The sequence below is a fragment of the Danio rerio genome, chromosome 4, assembly GCF_049306965.1.
Source record: "Danio rerio strain Tuebingen ecotype United States chromosome 4, GRCz12tu, whole genome shotgun sequence".
Lineage (NCBI taxonomy): Eukaryota > Metazoa > Chordata > Actinopteri > Cypriniformes > Danionidae > Danio > Danio rerio.
The window spans coordinates 26,030,001-26,053,439 of NC_133179.1; the positions used below are offsets into that span (position 1 = coordinate 26,030,001).

The 23,439-nt window shown below is 33.0% G+C and overlaps 2 protein-coding genes across 7 annotated transcripts in view; one reads left to right on the top strand and one right to left on the bottom strand.

The window, feature by feature from the left end:
• The window catches only part of tmem110l (transmembrane protein 110, like), a 220,690-nt gene that overhangs the window by 125,972 nt on the left and 71,279 nt on the right, over positions 1-23,439 (bottom strand). The window lies entirely within an intron of this gene.
• Positions 13,653-23,439, top strand: part of prkcq (protein kinase C, theta) — a 52,935-nt gene continuing 43,148 nt past the window's right edge. The window contains exon 1 of the mRNA XM_068219633.2: positions 13,653-14,128. The gene's annotated coding sequence lies outside the window, so the exon portion shown is untranslated. The remainder of the gene's footprint in view (positions 14,129-23,439) is intronic.

The window sequence follows — 23,439 nt, forward strand, 5'->3', positions numbered from 1 at the left end:
AAAAATAAAGAAAAAGATAAATAAATAAAAAAGATAAAATTATGAAATTAGGCATAAATTTTCACTTAACATATAATAACCCCTGAGCGTTTAATGTAGGATACAAAAGGCTGCCAAACCTCGAAAAACCTCGGATAGTGTACTTAAGGTGCTTGAGTTTAAGATGTGATAACACTTCTAATATCCATTGTTTGTGGGATGGTGGGTTTGTTTTTTTCACCTGAAAAAAAAACAGGTGTCTGACCAATAATGAATAGAAGGCAATGATTTCTATATGATTAGCTGACAGGTACATTTCTTCTGGCACTGTACCAAAAATTAAAGTCAAAGGATTAGGATCCATTTCTTAAACATAATAGTTTTAATAAGTCATTTCTAATAACTCATTCATTCATTTTCTTGTCGGCTTAGTCCCTTTATTAATCTGGGGTCGCCACAGCGGAATGAACCGCCAACTAATCCAGCAAGCTTTTACGCAGTGGATGACCTTCCAGATGGAACCCATCTTTGGGAAACATCCAGACACACATTCACACACACACATACACTACGGACAATTTAGCCTACCCAGTTCACCTGTACCACATGTCTTTGGACTGGGGGAAACCGGGGCACACGATTTCTAATAACTGATTTATTTTATTTTTGCCATGATTACGGAACATAATATTTGACTAGATATTGTTTAGATACTAGTATTTAGCTTAAAGTGAAATTCAAAGGCTTAACTAGGTTAATTAGATTAACTAAGCAAGTTAGGGTATTTTGTCAAGTCATTGTATAAGGATGTTTGTTCTGTAGACATTTGAAAAAATATTTCTTAAGAGGGCTAATAATATTGACCTAAAAATGGTTAAACTTAAAATTAAAACTGCTTTTATTCTCACCAAAATAAAACACAAGATTGTCTCCAGAAGAAAAAATATTATAGGAAATACTGTGAAAAATTCCTTGCTTTGTTTAACATCATTTGGGGAATGTTAGGGGGAAAAAACACAGGAGGGCTAATAATTTTGTGATAACTGTGTGTAATACTTGATTCTGATTAGTCAATCATGACATTTCAATGTTTAAAATCTCTAGAAACAACTGCTGAAGAAAATAACTAGGGTACTTTAAACTCTTTGACCGCCAGCCAATGTTTTTAAATGTTTGGCACCATCTTGCGAATGAATAATTCATAAGTTAGTGTATGCTCTATTAAGTTGTTGTCATTTACTTCGAACACAGTGTTTAATTAAAGAATTATTATGACTCAGTAATATTTTGTCTAATTTATGTTGTTGTTTTTTGACAAGGAAATAAAAAAAAATAAATTATAAATATATAATTATATATTATAAATATATATTATATAATAAAAATAGAATAATAAAATAAAAATATTATAGATATTATTATAATACAAAATACATCCAGGTGGTTGTTTTTATGTATATAAAGGCCCAACTATTATACAACAAATTATATTATATTATATTATATTATATTATATTATATTATATTATATTATATTATATTTGATTAGATTAGATTAGATTAGATTAGATTAGATTAGATTAGATTAGATTAGATTAGATTAGATTAGATTAGATTAGATTAGATTAGATTCATTCATTTTCCTCCGGCTTAGTGTCTAGTTTAGAGGTTGCCACAGCGAAATAAACTTCCAACTTATCCAGCATATGTTTTACGCAGTGAATGCCCTTCCAGCTGCAACCCAACACTGGAAAACACCCATACACTTGCATACACACACACACATATACAACAGCCAATTTAGCTTATTTAATCCACCTATACAGCATGTCTTTGGACTGTGGGGGAAACCGGAGCGCTCAGAGGAATAAGCAAACTCCACACAGAAATGCCAACTCACCCAGCCGGGACTCAAACCTTGCAGTGAGGCGATGTTACGTTACGTTACGTTACGTTACGTTACGTTATATTATATTATATTACTGTATATTATATTTACGGCCACGCATTGACACAGTAGGTAGTGCTGTCGCCTCATAGCAAGAGGGTCGCTGGTTCGAGCATCAGCTGGGTCAGTTGTCGTTTCTTTGTGGAGTTTGCATGTTCTCTATGCGTTTGTGTGGGTTTCTTCCGGGTTTTCCAATTCAGGTGAATTGGGTAGGCTAAATTATCCGTAGTGTATGTGTGTGTGAATGAGTGTCTATGTGTTTTCCAGTAATGGATTGCAGATGGAAGGGCATCCGCTGCACAAAACATATGCTGGATAAGTTGGTGGTTAAATCCGCCGTGGCATCCCCAGATTAATAAAGAGACTAAGATAAAAAGAAAATGAATGAATGAATATTATTTAAAACACTATGTAATACTTGATTCTGATTGGTTAATCATGACATTCCAATGTATATTATTTCCAGATAACAACCGCTATAACTAATAACACCATCAGCTGCTATTTTTGACTGTTTGGTGCCATCTTATGTCTGAAAAATTCGTAGGTAAGTATGTGCTCCATTCAGCCGATTTCTGTCAACTTTGCGTTTAATTAAAGTTTCATTAATCTATCACAGCTCGGAAAAATGTTTTGGCAAGCGGCATGTAATAAATGATAAACTACATTCAGGCAGTTAATTTTATGCAGAATAAAGTCTCTTAAGTCTCAGTTGTGGCTCTTTCTCTGTGATAACAATTGCCTAGATGTTCAGTACTTTATTCATTCATTCATTCATTCATTCATTCATTCATTCATTCTCTTTTCGGCTTAGTCCCTTTATTAACCTGAGGTCGCCACAGCGGAATAACTTATTCAGCATGCGTTTACACAGTGGATGCCCTTCCAGCCGCATCCCATCTCTGGGAAACATCCACACACACTCATCCACACTCATACACTACGGACAATTTAGCCTACCCAATTCACCTGTACCGCATGTCTTTGGATTGTGGGGGAAACCGGAGCACCCAAAGGAAACCCACGCGAATGCAGAGAGAACATGCAAACTCCACACAGAAACGACAACTGACCTAGCTGAGGCTCGAACCAGCGACCTTCTTGCTGTGAGGTGACAGCACTACCTACTGTGCCGCCTCAGTACTTGATTTAGTACTTTATAATATAATATAATATAATATAATATAATATAATATAATATAATATAATATAATATAATATAATATAATATAATATATAGTTCTTAAAGCAATACTGTACAGTACAGCTGAATTACAATAGTTACTGCACAGTACAGAATGAACATTTTCCTGAGCTGAAATATAAAAAGGAGTGTCATTTTAAAACAATAATAGAGACATTCAAACTGAAATGACAAATTATCTTTTACCTAATTTTATGTACAGTATATTACAGATCTCATTTTATATAATTACATTTTTAAAATAAGATGCAAATGCAGGATAATTAGCAACATAAATCCTTTACCAGATAATATACTGTAGATAATACAGAGTGTGAAAATGGATGTGCTGATATATAAAAAAAGATTGATAGCAATCAACATGTCAGTCATTTTAATAATTATCTGCAGAATGTTCTACAGCCAGTATGTCATACAGTCATAATAACTGGTATAAAGTCACAATTACAATTAAAATAAAATGAACAGATGAGTTTTTTCCCCCCAGAGCTTTTATTAATTAGCCACGCACTGAGATTAAGTGGGGCTTTTGGCAAATCCGTGGCATTTAATCATGAATCTAAATAACAGACACAACAACCGCTTCTCTCTAAAGGTTTGGATTCCATTCAAATAATTAAAACGAAATGCATTCGGATGTGCCAACACAAGGATTTGTGTGTGCATGTGTGCATGAGGAAGAGAGAGAGGGAGAGATTGTACGAGTTTGTGTGCACGTGAGTGAGTGTGGTCTTGGAATTTAATACAGTATAGCGATACCAGCAATTTTTGACCTTGTTGGGACATTTTGATCCCCATGAGAAAAACTAAGTAAGTAAAATTGCACAATGTTTTCTGTGAGGGTTGGGGTAAGAAGGCAGAATGTACAGTCTTTGCAATTTAAAAATTATTACATCTATAGGATGTCCCCATATATGAAATTTCTTTGTGTGTGTGCTTGCACTTCACTGGGGGTCTCCCACACCACTCCCAGCTCCTTCACACGTTTCCATGGCAACAGAAATATAGAGTGAAGACACGTTTCCTGACGCAAAACAACAATTACAATACTCGTACTCTCCATCCCATCCCCCCATAATTCCACATCCCTATCCCACTGCTATTCCTCCACTGGTCTCTCTTTAAAAAAGTAAATAAACGAATAATAGAAATTTTCCATGCTAAAGTGCTGCATTATAACCGGGTCCCTGGTTTATCTATCAACATAGAAAACATGAAAAAGACAACCCAGTAAGCTTTGTTTTGATCAACTTTTTTCTGAAAACAAGCTAGAAACATACAGATCATAAAGTATTTCACCCCCACGAATAGAAATATTACATACTGTATTAGCCAGGCGTGTAGCCAGGGGGGGTTGGGTAGTTCGAAAGACAAAGTCCAGGATTTGGCTGCTATACTAGCTCATTTGTCCCATTTTTGACAGTATGCCATCATAAATTGTGAGGAAAGGCTTTAAGACAAACTTATTTTTTAATTATTCAAATGTTTAAGTTCATTCATTTACAGACTGACCAAAGTGCTGTACATAAGCTAAAGTAAAATAAAAAGACAGAATATAAAAACAAACAGAAATAAGACTAGAGTAATGACTTTAAAAAAAAAAAATTAATGTAGCAGTAAAAAGTACCATTAAAATAATATCAAAAAGCCAAGCTAAAAAATTACATTTTAAGGAGTGATTTAAAAAATAGATAGTGATGGAGCTATTCTAATCTCAATGGCCAAATTGTTCCATAACCAAGGACCCAATCCAAAAAGAAGATTTTGATTACTTGATCTAAGAGATCTCACAGGAGTGTAAAAGTGCAACAGCTCTGAGAGATTGGTTGGGGCTAGATTATGAAGGGATTTAAATACCAATAAAAGCACTACAAAATCAATTCCAAATTGGACAGGCAGCCAACTGAGGCCCCTCAGAAGAGGGGTAATATTTTTTGCTATTACAGATAAATCTCGCAGCAGCCTTTTGGACCAACTGAAGGAGAGAAATTTGAGATTTTAAAATGCCACAGTAAAGTGCATTGCTGTAGTCTAACAGTGACGTAATAAAAGCTTGGACAGCCATCTTTAGTGTGGTGGGATTTAAGAAATGTTTGACTTTAACCAGCAAATGGAGTTAATAAAAACTGGAGCCAATCACTGAACTGATCTGTTTGTTACGTTTCCATGACTCATCAAAGATGGCACACAGATTTTCGCACACAGGGGGATCCGAAGGCAGCCAAGCAGCCCAGATCTAGGCATGTGGCCTGAACGTCAAATGGACAAATTCTGACTGAAGAAATGAACTGGCCAGTGTGTAGGAAAATTTTTTTTGTTGCGTCAAAAAGTGTGTTTAGGATCACTATCAGACAAGTTAATCCAACAAAAATGAATGCATAAATGTTACTAAAATGCAGTAATTGAACAACAGAATTTAATATAAACTGAATCGAATAACTAAAAATGTCCACTTTTGAAAAAAAAAAAAAAAAAAAACACTCCTTTCAAAAGGCTGGCTATGGGCACAAAATAACATTTTCTATTATATTGTTATTATATCTTTTACTATATTATTATTTTCATAAAAGTATCCTAAACTACAGTGGCTGAGAGAGCTTAATGTGCTGCAATTTAAGAAAATTACAAGCATTTACAAAAAACATCAGCAAATTAAAAAAAGATCTTCATCGGTTTGACAGCAATGTGTTGCAAATGATCACAAATCAAACAAATTCAGAAAAAGCACACCACATGCAACCACAGAACACAAAGAAAATCAAGGGGAATAAAAAACATGACAGACCCAGCTATTTAGAATATGGGCGGTGTCCGAAATTGCATGCTTCCATAGTATATATGCTAAAAACACTGTGACCCGAGTATTATGTCTGAATTCATAAAATCAAAAAAAAAAATTAAAAAACGTATGCGACAAGTACACGGATGACCTACTACTTCCGGCGAGATTCTGAAGTGCGCATGGAATTTACGCTATGCTATCCCATGATGCACCACAAGAGAATTCAAGAATGGGAGTAAAGCGACGCAACTGACGGAAGTAGATCAGGGGACCATGACAAAATGGCAGATGTAGTACGTTTGAATTCCATTCGTAATACTTAGATACATACTGTATCTTTGATCTTTTCTACGATCGAGAACATTTATATTATAATAATAAAAGGCTAGTAATAGGTAATCAATATCCTAAAATAAAAAAATAATAAAAATCATCATTCAAAGATCATCTACAACTTCACTGAGTAATAGTCACGGCACAATAAGCAAATCCTAGCCAGCTCTGTTACCATTTTGGGTTCTCTTGAACCCTTTATATTGTGTTCCGCGTTTTTTGTATGTATTGTGAGAAAATGCAACATGTTTTCTTAATGTGTTTGCATTGTGAGGATTTGCAATACTTAAGCTGTCAAACCAATGAAGATCTTTTCTTAATTTTCGGTGTTTTTTGTAATTGTGTTTTTGAATGTGTTTTTTTAAATTGCAGCGCGTTGGGCTCTCTTAGCCACTGTACAAAATCCCCTTAAAAAGAATTATACCTTTTTCTTACTCATGTACTTGCATTATCCTAGAGAAACAAGCAATTTTAGCTAGTGAAGCAGATCTTGTCCCATGCTGTCATGCTAATGATGAAATAGATCATTGATTTTTTTTATTCTGCTTTATACTAGCATAATAATAAGTTGAATACTTTTTTGTAATTCAGTTTTTAGCTCCACAATGAATATACTTTTAACAGCTATTACCCCGAATATATATATATATATATATATATATATATATATATATATATATATATATATATATATATATATATATATATATATATATATATATATATATATATATATATATGCCCCATGCCCCCACCCCATCAGGAAACACAGGAAAACTGCAGAGCAAGCAAGAGAATAAATAACATTAAATTTGACTTTCATAGTATCAGACGAGGGTTTTGATGTCGCATATAGATTTTCAACACCATCAAAATGTTTAGCATGTTTAGCATTGTTGATCCATGCTGATGATAGTTCAAGGTTCAGTTTTCCCAATATTAAATGCAACCAGTGCTTAACAGAGAGATCATGAGGTTGTTTCTACCTCTGATTTTCTTTGTAGCAGTTGTACAGACAGTTGTGCAAAATGTACAGACCTTTAGGTTTAAGGGAAATTGAGAGTTATCATTCAACAATAACAATACAGGATAATCACAAAGTTTTGTACATTTAAATAAAATTTCCAGCAAAGAATCCCAAAGTTTTTGCACCTCCGGACATTCACACAACAGATGTAAATAGGTATCTGAACGCTCTGGTTTAAAGAACTTAAAATAAAGATGTAGAGATGAACCTATGTCGTATACATGTTGTTAAACAGGCCCTTTAAATAGTTTTGAAGTGAAAAAAATTGGTATATTATCTCACTCTGTTTCCCAATGAATAGTTTTATTGGATAGAGACAAGTTTTGAATACTGTAGCTCATGCAACATAATTGTTGAGTCCTGTATGATGCAAATGAAGATGTCAAAAAACAATGAATCCACAGTCTGTCAAAGCACTATCAAAATATGCTTTTGTAAATATGCTAGATTTACGCTATATTACATCAACTAGATTTACCCATTTATACTGTTGACTATTTTATCATCTAGTTTTTCCAAATGACACTAACCTTGCGCTTTGTGGAAAAAAAAATTACATTTAAATTACTAAATTTGCTTAAACTAAAGCTGAGGACAGATTTGCCACATCCTTTTTGGGGAAGCTGAACAGTGGCTCATCTTTGAAGTGGCTTTTCTAAACACTAGAATACAAGCAGGAGCCTCTGTCTGTTGAGAATGTCAATTTGGCTGCATGAATACTGTCATGGCTCTACTGAGCCACTAACTGGGTTTCCTGTGTTAAAGTTTGCATGAACCGGAAGTCGCTGAGACTTTTACTTTAGCATATTGATGCACTTCTAACTGAAACATGATATTCAGTAGGAGCAGGGCTTTATTTTTGCGCTTCATTCCCTCGTAGCAAACTAACAGTAAGAGGGGCGTAGTTAAGAAAATTGTGGCCATCAAATATTGTGAAGCCATCAAACTGAGAAAAAAAGTTTGTCAAAAACTTTTTTTTTCCAGTTTATTATCTTGCATAAATGAATTGTTTACCTAAAGAATAACAATGTGCGGTAGCAAAATAAACATTGCAAACTTATACACATTTAAATTATACACAAAAGTCTTTAAATCACATTTTGAAGTACCCAGAAAAAATGAAAGATAGAAACACCAAATTTCTACACTGAAACCCAAAAAGTTAAGGGAACTCAAAGCACAGAACACAGTCAAGTGCTAATGTACTACAGGTGCATTGTTCTTGGTAGAGTTCTATCGAGGAAAGAACAAATGAAAGCTTCAATCTATTGGTTTTACACATTGGCATTCTCAGTCCTTTTCCGGTTGCCGCTGATATTCACTGAAATGGGGATGTTTGGAATCAGCACTAATATTTATTATCACTATTGTGATTTATTATCACAATAGCACTTCTCATGACCATCTGTTCATATAGAGTCTGTATGGGCTCATATTGTTTTATTCCTATGATTTTCATGGCTGTTTTTTTTTTTTTTTTAATATGATCTAATTTATTTTTCAATTGAACAGACAGATGATGGCTGATTCCATTGTGAATAAAACTTTCAAACATAGCTTGGTAAAAAGAAAAAAGATTTGTCTGTATAGACATCCATAATACGAAAAAACAAAACAACAAAAGAAAGAAAGTCAAACAGGCCCATGGCATTCGGAAGACCTCTCACTCAATGACAAGGGTCCAGAATTTGTCCCATACATTTGTCCTATTTTGACTGCTATGCCATCATACGAGTGAAGATAACCCATCGAAAAAAGCTTTAAGACCAAGTGGAATTCTCTTGGCTGTTACCTAAGTGTGACTTCAGTTTTTCATTTTAAAATCTGACGTAAGAGAAGTCATCTTTCGCTATTGCATCGTTTTTTAAACAGAGAAAACTTTTCTTTTACAGGAAACTTTTATTCTAACTCTTGGACCTTATTCATGAAAAAAAAAAAACAATGAACAATAAAAAGGTGAAATTCTGGCCCAATACTGACTGAGGAAAGTTTGTTATTTGCCTAATAAATAACAATACACTATTGTTTTAATTTTGAAAACTTTAAATGATTCCTATTTTTTTCTAAATATATATGATGTAATAAATAAATACATTATATAATAAAGCATTATTTCATATTTTTTTATTATAAATCTTTAGAAAATATTTTTGGTATATCAAAAAGTTTGATTATGAAAACCATCTGACAGGCTAATTCAGCTAAAAATAATGCTTAAAACATCACTAAAATGTGGCATTTTAATCTAATATATTATAAAAAGGTGTATAAAGGTAGAAAGACTTTGAGAAAAAAAAGAATCCCTTTACCAGGCTGGCTACGGGCCTGCCATTATATGTGATATGGTCGAATGCATTACTGATAAGTAGGGCAATAAATGAATAGCAATCCACATCATTGTCACAAAGTGGAAGATGACTAATAAAGCTCACAACTGAAGGGAAAGTTCACCCTCCAGTGGTTTAAAACTTGTATGAGTTTCTGTGTTCTGTTGAATACAAAACAAGATGATTAAAAGAATGCTGGAAAAATTGACACCCATATTAGCATATTGAATAGTTTAAAAAATACTTTGCAAAACAATGGCCATTTCCCCCCCAATATTTTTCACCATATCTTCCTTTGTGTTTAACAGAATAAAGATACTCAAGCAAAAGGTGACCAATCTCTTATGGAGTTTTTAATAAAATATATTCAAGGACAAACAGTAAATTCCAATATTTAGAAACAATAATCGGCCATGAACTGAGCAAACCAAGACCATTAGCTTAAAAGGAACACTTCGGTCATTAATTAAATTAATATTTAAAGAAACAAACTAGTTTCAAAGGGAACAAGCAAAAAAAAAAAAACTACTGTAATAGGGAAAAAGTCACAGCTGTAAATCTCCCTTGATAAAATGACAAATGTTCAATAATGTTTCTATAACAGCTGTCAGTCATTCTGCATTCAGCATTCAAACTATGCGTCACGTTCGGTTGCACACTCCAAGATTATGCAGTCCTCCCGCGATCATTATTATTAACTTGTAGATAATGGCCTTGCATAAAGAGACTTTTTTGCTGTTAAGGGTTCATAAAAGGTTGCACAATGAGTTCATTGGTGTTTCTTAAGCATGCACTTGATATCGGGTGTCTATTAGATGCAAGTAGAAGAGACTATGAATTGTTCTTCACGAGCACAGTAATTTAAATGTAAAACTGTTGAAATAAAAGGCTCAGTAAATTGTTGCACACGCTATGCAGCAATGTCTGCCTTTTGTACTTTGAACACTTTGGTGTGTATGTGAATATCATGACATTATAATATCTTTGCACAATGAATGTCATTCTCTTTAAAACAATGTAATGCTATACATTTAAAAAAGTTATATGTACATTTTATGATGTTACTACTAACAAATTTGAAATACAAAAGTTTAGTTGAGTTAATACTGTTCGTTTTCTGGAGGTGTACACTGTAAAAAAATCCTGGTTGCCGTACATTTTTAAGCTGAATTAAATTAACCTTATGAGCTCATTGAACTTATGTTTAACTGATTTAAAACAGTTTGTGTGACTTAAAAAAAATTAAGTTAGAATATGATTACCCAGGATATAATGACCTAAAACATATGCTGTAGAACTAATTGATCATATAATTTTGTACAGTGTACACTGTAAAACACAAAAGTTTAGGTGACTTAAACCATTTGAGGAAACAGATTGAAACAAACCATTAAGTTCAAAAACTAATCCTATGAGTACTGTGAACTTAGTCCATTAGAGCAAACGAAGCAATTTGAGCACAGTAAAACCCAATAAAAGAAGACATCTCAAACCAACTGAGTACTGTAAAACTAAATAAGGCAACTCAAACCCTTTGCAGAAACTGATTGCTACAAACCATTTGAGTTAATAAACTATCTATACGAGTACTGTGAACTTACTCCATTTAAGTTGAAGTAATAAGGCATTTAATTGACTCATTACCTTCAACACTGAGTTCAAAACTCTTTTCAAATGAGTAAAGTTAACTTTTAGTCAATTATGAGTTAACTACACTCATTTAATTTGATAACACTGACTGTTGGGTTTTACAGTGTAAAAATTCAGTAACAAATCTTTTATAACTGTGCCAACTCAAACAATTTAGCTTTTTATAGTATTTGGCTTTCCTACATTCTTCAAAATCTCTTCTTTTGTGTTCAACCGAACAAAACAAAACATAAAAAATGAAATAATGAAAGAGAGAACTTAAGCTGGAACATTAAAGAAGCTCAAACTTGGAACAAGAGAAGGATGAGCAAATGGCAGTTCCATTTTGTGGGAAACTAATTTCACATATCTGTTTTCCCCTCACTTAACTTTTGATATTTTAGTTTTACAGGCATTTTAGTTGGTGCAACGTGATGATTTGTTAAAGAATATTGCACCTCCAGAAAACTAACAATGTTAAAGCTGACTTAACTATACATTTTTTTGTATCACTAACAATTATTTTAAGTCAGGATAACTGGTTTCAATAAAAGTTGAGCAAACAAGATAAAACTAAAGGAAATTGGTAACAATATTTTGGTGGTGTGCTGACTGAAAATTGTTTAAAGTGTGGATGTGTTTATTAAAAAAAGAAAAGATGCAATACGCAACATTAACAGGGTTATTGTTACCCTATTATTTGTTCCTCACTAAACTTTTGTTAAATATATTGTTAAATATTTTAATAATTTTATAATTACAAATCTGCTTATCTAGTTTACAAAATTATTGTCAGATTGTTAAGTAGTTTGTGTTTAATACCTAAAATAGTAATTATCAGTTCCACATTCAAGGTATAAATAGGTAAAAAATAATTATATTCATTAAAAACTGCACTGGTATTAGATTTGTATCTGTTGGCCAATTGTCAGCATTTTTGGTAATGACAAATAAGAACTTTTTTAAACTAATACACTGTAAAAAAAATCTTTCTGCTTACATTTTTTTGCTGAATCAAATCAACTCAATGTTTTTCGTTATCTTACATCAATCAAACAGATGAAAATATTAGACAAATCTTTGTATAACTAAAACAAATAAGTTAAAGCTTATTAACTAAATACAATAAGCAAAAGGAACAAAAATATTTGTTGTCATGATTGTCATACCATTATTATATTATATATATATATATATATATATATATATATATATATATATATATATATATATATATATATATWTTTTTTTTTTTTTCATTTATTCATTTTCACCCAGAGAAAACCCATGTAAACTCTAAAGAGAAATGCCAACTGATCCAGCCACGATTCGAACCAGTAACCTTCTTGCTGTAATGTGACGTTACTTACCACTCAGCTGCCGCGTTGCCCTTATTTTGTATATCTTATTATATTTCTGTGTCTAGTCTATACACAGACATGTACATTGACAATGGATCTGGTATGAAGTTACAGCAAAATGTTATTTGAATTATTATAAATAAAAAGTGCATATATGTATGTGTGTGTATGTATATATATATATATATATATATATATATATATATATATATATATATATATATATATATATATATATATATATATATATATATATATATATATATATATACATACACATACACACTGTATATACACTTGAAATTTAGGCACAGGCACTTGAACACTTGAAAAGCCTCAATTCATTGCTATGTGTGTAAAACTTCCTTTTTGTTATGTTCTGTGAATATTTTGGTTCAGAGAATTTTAGGATTTAAAAAGTTGTCATGTTTCCAGAAACGAGAGAGAGAGAGAGAGAGAGAGAGAGAGAGAGAGAGAGAGAGAGAGAGAGAGAGAGAGAGAGAGAGAAAGAGAGAGAGAGAGATTACTTGTATTTTTATCTGTCTGTTTTTTGTTATTTAGCGCCACCTGCTGCCAGAATAATTCCCTGCTGCACTTGAAATGTCTGACACGTTTTCAAAAAATTTATTTCAATTTATAATTATGGTGTAATTCTGAACTTATGTACTTGTTTGTTTGTTTAATAAACTGTAGCCTACTAGAAATGAGGTACTTAAAGAAGAACAAATAACTGTATTAAATGCAAGTATGTTTACAAATTAATAGTTTAGACGAATTTAGGCTGACATTTTCTCCTCTTCCTATTTTTGTTCAGTTAAGAACTCACTGAACTACACAGAGGCAGGAGCCTGAAAAAAAAGTTCACTTCAGAAGAAAATTCAAACAGCACTTAAAAGGCTTTTCCATCTGACCTCTTTATATATTCTATAACTATTATTATTCACCTTAAACTGTAATTTGCTCATTTCGTAACGTGACGTCGTATATGCGTACACGAATGGATATAAATAACTTCAAATCTAAACGACTCTCTTTGTTAAAGTGAATCGCGAATCATTTGCTGACTTGTTTGAGAGGAGTCGACTCACAAGTATCCTTTGGGTTTCGGTATTGAAGATTCATTAAATTATCTTTGCTCGCTAAACACTTATAAACAAATATATTTCTTCAATTTGTCGTTAGAAATAAATAAATAATAAATAAATCAGTCTCAAAAACGTTTATAGGCTGGCTGTCGATGTAAAAGATAATAACTTAACTTTTCAGTTACTTACATAAAGCTTCAATAATATTTTGTGCAATGGATTTCAATAAAACACAACAGCCTATATTTTTGCAGGTAACTGCGATTTTGCAAACCGCAGACAGAGCACTTGTCTTTAGCTTCCTTTTGACTGTGATGATGGTGATGATGAGAGGTGTGAAACGCGGTGCGCGTAACATGCGCGCGCAACCTGAAGATACACAAGTCCTATAAGTGGGCGCGCTTTTAGACATCTGCATGAAAGCTACGTACATTTGATCTGAGCTTCTTGTAGGTAAGTCTTGTTTTTGTGCTATCAACTTTAACCATTAAAGTTTAAACTAAGCTTAGCTTTAAAAAACTCAAACGTTAAACGTATAAATAGACAACAACAAAGATCAAGTATATAAAAAGAAGTTAAACGTACTGCACTGCGGGTGATGTAACTGTTGACTATTGAGAAATTCAGTAATAAACCAATAACACATACATTTTGCGCCCTTTTCCAGTTGGTTTTGCTGTAGCTGTTTGCGCTTAGGGTGCAGGAAACCACAAAATGTAGAAGAAAAAGTGCAGAAGTAAACTTTGCTTTGGAGAGCAGATGATCTTTTGGAGACAACAACACTGTGTGTGGGATGAATTTAGATTTCATTTTCAGTTCTTTTAAGAAAACACTTTTTTTTTTCCACAGTTTTCTCGCCCACACAAGTGTAGTAAAATCTGTGGATCATGAGCTTTTGTTGCAGTTCGAAGCATAAGCCTGGATTTTTGGAGGATTTAGAGGTTATTTATAACTTATTTGAGCACTTTTTGCTCAATTGGACTATTATACTTTTGGTCTGTTATGACACGCTGAATTGTTGTGGTTTTAGCCTTACCTAATTAGATACTTTAATACCCACAAAGGTAAACAAGATTTTATCATTCAAAATTCATGTTTTTTTTAAACTTATACATTTAATTTTTGTATCAAAGTTGGATGCTTTGCTTAAAATTATACCTGTTGACAAACATAGAACAATGAGGTGATACTGACATTTCAGACGTTTTGTGGCAGATTTTGGTATTGAATCTGAGCTCAGTTTGAGACACTGAGACATTCCTCTTCTCTGGACAAAACTAAGAAGCTCAAGTCATGTGAAAAACAGAGATTAGTGAGAGATTTAACTTGATTCTTTTGACGGATTTTGTTGCTGACAATTATTGATTAGAATACTGCATTATTGCAGACGAACAACCATTTCTGAAGCATTATGTATATTAAATTATTTATTATATTAAAGTATTTATATTGAAGCATTTTATTTATTTAAGTGCATGTTTGTTCAAGCAACACTTTCTACAAAATGTTGGGTAGTTTTTATCCGAATTTGAGTAAAAATATGGTAACACCTAAACTGATAGATTAAAAATAAATACACATTTTAACCCAATTGGTTGAGTTTGTCCACTTTTTTTAACCAAAATGTAGGTTGAAGTGCACATTATGTGATGTCTTGTAGACAGATTTGTATGCATGTGATCCACCATGCATGACACAAATACACATTTGAACTTCTACCATCAACAGCAGAAAAAAAAGCAAAAAAAAAAAAACGTATTAAATAACTTTGAGCACAGTTAGTAGGTTCAGTTGTGTGAAAAGTGTGAATTAGAGGAACTGTAAATGTCGGGCACTGGAACATCTTACTCACAATCATACTGCAAATTCCAACCACATTTTAACCAAGAGCACAAATCATGTCAGTGTTAGATTAGACGATTTCATTTAAAACAGGTCACTTCAACTGTTTCTATGACACTGCAAACAGTATATTTTTGGTAATTGGTATGCTTTTTTTTTTTTGTAAAAGCTGTGGGGAAAATATGAGATGACTTGAAAACTAATGATATTCTTCCAAATTTAAATAAAACCCTAAACCCATGTTTTTAATTGTGTTCATATTAATATTCAAAAGCACAAGATCTCATCTTAAACTAAATATCAAGGTGTCACATTGCTTTCCATTAAAGATTTACAAAGACACAGTGAATATATATCACTGGTTGATAAAATAGCCTAAACCTCAAAGTCAGATGTAATAATGGTTTGAGGAGTGCACCATGCTTTTTTGACAGACTTGTGGCAGAAGATTAAAATGAACGAGATGAAGCAGCGCATGAAATAACTCAATACAAGCATCAACAATAGTACATAACAGATACATTTTGTAGGCCAGTGGTTCCAAAGTGCAGGACAATGAGTGTTGGGGGGGCTCGCTTAACAAAAATCTAATTCATTTTATTAAACTATTACCATATTTTATTCATAACCTACTGAAGAACACAATAATAGTTAATAGTAACATTGTTAACATGTTAATAATAAACAACATGCAAATAAAAAGCCCTCAGCCTCTTGATTACGTATTTATTGATTGCTACCCCTGAAGTGATCACGTTATATTAAAAAGGCACAGCAATAGCATTAGATGCAGCACATTGATTTTATGGCACCAGGTTAAACGCTCTGACACCTTTACTGCACCCACAAACATTAAAAATAAATACAGGCCACAACTGAACATGGAAGATGGTCTCCGAGTGGCATTCTCCAAAATTAAATGATGAATAGACTTGGGCCTGGTACAGTATGTGTGCACAGTTACGTGCAAGGTATATTTATATCCCCCTCCGAGAATATCTGGGGGTCGTGAGCCACTGGCATTGTTTTTTAGGGGGTCGCAGGCTGAAAAGTTTGGAAACCCCGGCTGTAGGCAATATTGTTTTTGCAAACAAAACAAAGTTCTTGTAAATGTAAAAATCTTTCTTTAGATTTTCATCTTTAAAGCTGCTTAACATTTTAGGGTGAACCTGTACGGGTTTTCTACGGTCACATTTTACAATCCCAATCTCCCATATTTGTGGCATCAGAGCCACTGTTTGGACAAACATTTCAAATTTGTGAATTAGAGGTTAGCACTACCTTGCCATGGGATTATAAAAACCCTTCAAGAGGAAATTAACATTGTTTTTGAGGTGTTTAACAGTTTTTTTAGGCCTTCAAAATTGGAATAAGTAACCCTGAGTCAAGAGAGGAAACAGAATGCTGGGTTATCATCACATTTCCCACTTCTCATAATTAATAAAGGGTTTAAAAAGTAAGGGAGCGCATGGACGAATGGATAATTTTTCATAAAAACCCATTTTTAAAAAGGATAACTGTGGTCTATGAATAAAAAAAAAACTGAAAGACTTAAGGATATGATGTTGCACTAAATAACTTGTAGACTGATCATTACTTTGACAAGAAAAGAGAAACGCAACTATTACATAAAATCTATAATATACAATATGAATATAACATGAAATCATATGATATTTGACAGCTCTGTAAAGGGTTGCATACAAAAATTGCTGTTATAGCCTGGAAAGCAAATGTTTTCAGAGCTTTGAGAAAACTGAGTTACTTTTGTCCCCGCTCTTTCCTTAACCCTTTATATTCGTAAGGTTACATTTTACAATCCTAAATTCCCATATTTGTACTATGAGAGCCACTGTTTGGACAAACACACCATCATCTAACACACAGGTGTCAAGCTCAGTTCCAAAAGGGCCGCAGCTCTGCAGTTTAGTTCCAACCCTAATTAACCACACCTGATCAAACTAATTGAGTCCTTCAGGCTTGTTTGAAACCTACAGGTAAGTGTGTTGGAGCAGGATTGGAACTAAACTGTGCAGGGCTTCGGCCCTTTTGGAACTGAGTTTGACACCCCTGATCTAACAACTGTTTTATCAACGCATCACTTAGAGTGAAATTCTTCACCTAGTTTTCATTGATTAATTTTCTTTTAGGCTTAATCCCTTAATTAATTAAGAGTCACCACAGCGGAATGAACCACCAACTTAACTATAGTTTTATGCAGATACTCTTTTAGCTGCAATCCATCACTGGGAAACATTCACACACTTACACTAGGGACAATTTAGCCTACCCAATTTACCTAAAGCGCATGTCTTTGTACTTGTGTGGGAAACCGGAGCACGTGGAGGAAACCCACTCCAACATCGGGAGAGAATGCAAACTCCACACAGAAACGCCAACTGCCCCTGCTGAGGCTCAAACCACTGCACCGCCCCTTTACCTAGTTTTAATAATAATAATAATTTGTTACATTTTTATAGCATTTTAAGCACTCAGTTTGCAGGGAGGTTTCTCTCAAAACACTATATCACTGCATGTCCACCTAGATGATGCAAACACAGCCATTTTGTGTAAGAACACACACCAGGTTATTGGTGGAGAGGAGATAGAGTTAGCCAATTAGTAGATGCAGGCATGCTCAGGAGGTTATGGGGGGAAAGAATCATGATTATTTTGGTCAATTTTGTAATTGTGATTACTTAAAATGATTATGAGTAAGCCATATGACCAAAACCCTTTTGCAGAATGGATAACTAAAAGCAAAAGTAACACAAACAAACAAATAAACAAACAAACAAACAAACATCCTTATAATCACTGGTAATAATAATAATAATAATAATAATAACATAGAATAGGATTAAATAAATGAAATAAACTGCTTTAAGCATCTTCACTGTTTGAATAAAGTTGATTTGTTTTTTTCAATTAAAGCTACAAAAGTCCTTCCGTCAAGAGCAGTGGGTGATTTTGTCCTTGTCTTTTGATGTTTGAATAATAATGGTAAAAATAATCAGCAGCAGAAATGGCATCTGTCATCTTATCAGTGTCACAGATTCAATTTACTGTTACACATGCATTTTCATTCTAAACTCTTTGGGCCCTATCATACACCCGGCGCAATGTAGCGCAAGGCGCGGCGCAGTAATCTTTTACTAGCTTCAGCTTGGCGCAAGAGTCGTTTTGAGGCGTTGCGCTACGCTGTTTAAATAGCAAATGCATTAGCCCTCATATGCCCGTAGGTGCCCTTAGGTGTTTTGGTCTAAAAAGGAAGGCGATCTGAGGCGCACTGCTAGTGCGTTGCTATTTTGAGAAACTAAAATAGATTTTTCATTAGACCAAAACAAACCCGGTCTAAACTTTAAGCGAGTTGCGCCTCGCCTACACACTGCTTAATACGCACAAGAGAGCAATAGGCAAATATCTTTACATATGAAAAAAAAATTTATATTAATGATATGTATAGGACATAATAAGAATAGATAGAGGATATAAATATAAAGGATTAAAATATTACAAAACATATTATTTTCTAGCCTACTTAAATATGAAAAATTACTGCTTTTATGTCTTCTTCATCTCGGGAGGCTTTTCAGTTCATTCATAACAATTTGCTTTTGCATAATGTTATTATTATTAGCAGTATTATTTATTATATCCATATTTATATTTGTTTTATTAAAAACAAGCTTAGATTTGACCACCTGTCAGGTTTTAGACCATATGGGGCACAGCATGTGTTTTAGGATATAACTCAGGTTTTTAAGCACACTTTATTATTATTGTTCATTTATTCATTTGCTGGAAATTAGAACTGAATTTAGAAATAGTTTTGAAACGAATATTTGAGCTTAACAAACGCAATTAATTATTTATAGACTAATTGATGTCTGTGCATAAAGGTTTCCCTATCCAAGAGCGAAAGTGAAAGTAGATCCATTATCTCTCATTCTCACGCAGTAGCTGCTCTGTTTAACAGTTTTCTGTTAAAAAGAATGCGCTTATGGCGCAACGCAGCTGGCTCTTAAAGGGAATTGGAGATGAGACTCTAATTGGTTTATTCTCAAAACACACCTATAACTCATTAAGAAAATGAAATCAACCCTTTTAGACCATGCGCCACGCCGCAAAGCGGATTTTCCCGTCCTTAAATTAGAAAAAATGCGTTCTGACACGCCCTGCGCATGGACCGTCAAAATAGAGCCCTTTATGTTAAATTATTACATGTATAAAGCTTTCTTTCACTGTGTTAAAAACATTAATACATAGAATACACTTCAATAAATCAAGCGCATCCCATGCTGCAAAAAAAGTTTGTTGTTTGTTCAAACTACTTAATTAAAATGAGCTGAGACAACACCATTGTTGAGTTTTTTTTGGGACAACTTAAGTGTGTTATGTTCGATCCACTTAAATTCAGAAAAGCTAAAAGGTAACTTAACTCCATGTTGTCCCAACACAAACTGATTTTGTGGAACCCAGCATTTTTTACAGTGTGATTTTACTGATTTCCATGTGAAACTGGACTTTGCGGAGAAACAAATGTGAACTGCTGGTAAGGGGCAGGATATAACACAATTATCTTTTTTCTAATTATTGTTTCTGAGTATTGCTTTTTTTTTTATAAGTGTTGAAGGCCAAATCATAATTGAAACAGAATTTAGATTATAACACAGCCCTTGAGGTCAGTGAACAGATTTGTCTAGGGTTTACACTCCTATTTGATTTTTTTTTCTTTTTTAAGGGCATCCTGGTATTTTTTTATGGCCATAAAAACTCAGGATCTTGGTTTAAAATGTTGGACGTATTATAGCATCTTTTCCAGCAGCAGTCTAGTTCTTCATGGTTGGACACCCATCTAGGCTCTGATTTTGAACATGATTGATCAAAAAGTCCATTAAGAAAGAAAGAAAGAAAGAAAGAAAGAAAAACTTGATAGCAATGAGAGCAGTGCTTAGTACAGTGGATTACTTCAAAACTGTAATTACTTCTTTACAGATTACTTTACTTTACAGATGATGAAAATTGTAGTTACATGTAAGATATTTTAGGTAATGTTATGTTTAGGTATATGTTCGGTAAAATAGTTTTATATTACTTTTTTCACCCGAAAAAGTTAATGTGTCCCATTTAAATGAAGCAAAGATTTTTATATGCACATCAGCAATGTAATACAAACATTAAATTACACAGGGATTTCCGCAACCTGGGTTAATTTAAGGACAGAGGTGGGTTTGTAAAAAAAAAGCATTAAAGCTGGTAATTAATGAAATTGACCAAATAATTGAAACCCTGACAAAAACAACTGCGTCTCTTTGCATTACGTGAACAAAATATTAATGAATATAATAACATCACATGATCAGTGTCACTGGCTTAAAATACTTCTGTCCACACTTTCGAAATCAACAGTTACGTCATTGAATTGGATGACGGCAGTGTTTCACAACCAGAAATTACCAGTGTTTAGTAGCTTGCATAATTTTTTTTCTTACTGTAGCTTAATTCCTTAAGGGGTGCTTTTTCTTCCAGATTCAGATGCATTGTTTTCATGCCAATGTAGAAAAAACTGAGTACTCTCAAATATTCTAAATCAATATATTCAATCGATTCAATTCATGTTTATTTCAATAGCGATTTTACAATGTAGATTGTGTCAAAGCAGTTTAACATAGAAGTTCTAGTAAATTGAAACTGTGATAGAGTTTTCAGAGTTGAAGTTCAGTTTAGTTCATTTATTTTAATTGCTGATAGTCCAAACACTGAAGAGCAAATGCATTTATGCGCAGCCTAAAAACCTCTCATATATAACATATAGTATTTTTAGAAAGGATCATTTAATAAAAACAAAATATGTATTTACTTTCATGAATTATACATATTCAGGATTACAAAATCTAAATGTCATTAGTAACTAAACATAAGGATTCAAAAGTTTGGCTTCATGGGAACAGGTCACTTGTCATGTTAATGATAGTGACACCACAAACAAATCTGTACATCATTAAACAACATATACTCAGATTAGCTGAGTATTATGATCAGTGTGAAATGTGAACATATGTCATGACTCCATTTACTCAAGTTTAGCTTTAGACATGAAAAACACAATTAAATAACAATATGAATAGGGCGGCACAGTGGCTCAGTGGTTAGTACTGTTGCCACACAGCAAGAAAGTTGCTGGTTCGAGTCCCAGCTGGACCATGCCTTTAAATAATAAAATAAAGTACACTAAAAATGAAAATGTAACCACTAAAAACACATTTAGGCTGATATGGGCACAAATACATTAGGCATGTTACTTTCTTCTCAAACGTATCCAAAAAAAAAAACAAAACAAAAAAAAAAACAGAGTACTATTGTGAGAAATGTAATTAATTTTAAAAAGTGGCTTTTAATCAGAATAAATAAATATACATGCAAAATCATGTGTAACTTTGTTATGTGGCAATCGCCATCAAGCCCCAAACCCTATCTTCACTACTATAAAATTCCACCTTAACAAACATTTAAACCCCCACACCACAAACTTTAAACTTTAGATGATTTAATCTCCATCATAACTTCCTGAGACTGCTGACCTGGTTATGTTATCCTAAAACTACTTTCATATATGGCTCTGCGATTCTGCTGTTTTTTTTTTTTATTTATTAGTCAATTATTTGTAAATTACATCAAATATACAGGAATGAATGAATACATGCTATGTGAAGTCGGTCTAATCTGTGTATTTGATGGCTAGTCTAGTTTTGAGCTATTCTTAGACACCTTGGTGGGTTGTGCTTGGTGGGTTGATACCTTAGATTATAAAACCAACCTTAAAGTCTATGTGAACAATGTGTACAATGTTTAATTTGCTAGCGCACATTGTTGTTCTTAAGTTGAAAAAAAGTATGAGTGCAGGTTAATGGACAGGAAATATTTTAAAGCTCTTAGCAATGCATATTACAAACATGAATTAGGTTCTGATGTGTTTACTGAAGAAAATGTACAAAATGTCTTCATGGATGGTGATCTTTACTTAATGTTCTAATGATATTTGCCATAAAATTAAAATGAATCATTTTGACTCAACATTTTTTGGCTATTTCTAAGAATTTACCTATGCAACATAAGACATATTAGATATGTTTTGTATACTCAATATCCAGACAGTATTGCGAAGAGTTTCAGTCATCATTTATATTTTAAGTGCCACTATTAAGGATTATAGAAAGAACATATTTTGGTTTTAGGGTCCCTGACTAGGGCTGAGCGATGAACATTTTTGAAAAATCCTTGAGTTTTTCACAAAAAAACAAAAAAATCAGATTTAATGGTTATAATTATAATCCTATAGTTTTTAAAAATGAATTATAGAAAATAAAAAAAATGCTATAGAGGAAAAATAAATTAATTTTCCCTCAAGAACCATGCTACTTGTCATTTAAAGATCGAGTTGAACAATATCTAATTACAATTGCAAACAAGACTTTTATAATAGTAATAATATATATTAAAACCATTTCATAAAATTACAGTGAAAGTAAACTCATTATTGTTAACTCTTTCACGTGTACGATCATACCAATGCGATCAGCCTTGGCTAGTCCTTGAAGCATATGATCACACCAATGTGATTAGAATGTTCAGAGTGCACGTCATAAACTGCAAAAAATTTCATCTGACAGCATGAGCTGAGACACAAAGGTGCACAGTGCTTGTCATAAATCACAATTTTTTCTGTGCTTTCAAACAAATAACATTTATTTTAGGTTTCAGACATTCAAATACAAATAACTGCAAGCAAAACATAGCATTTAAGGTTGCTAAAATACACGCGGATGTCTATGGAGACGACAATAATAGATATTTTTTAATATAACTGGACAATATGCTTTGTTCACTTAAGACACACTTTGTTTGTGTTATTAGAAAAT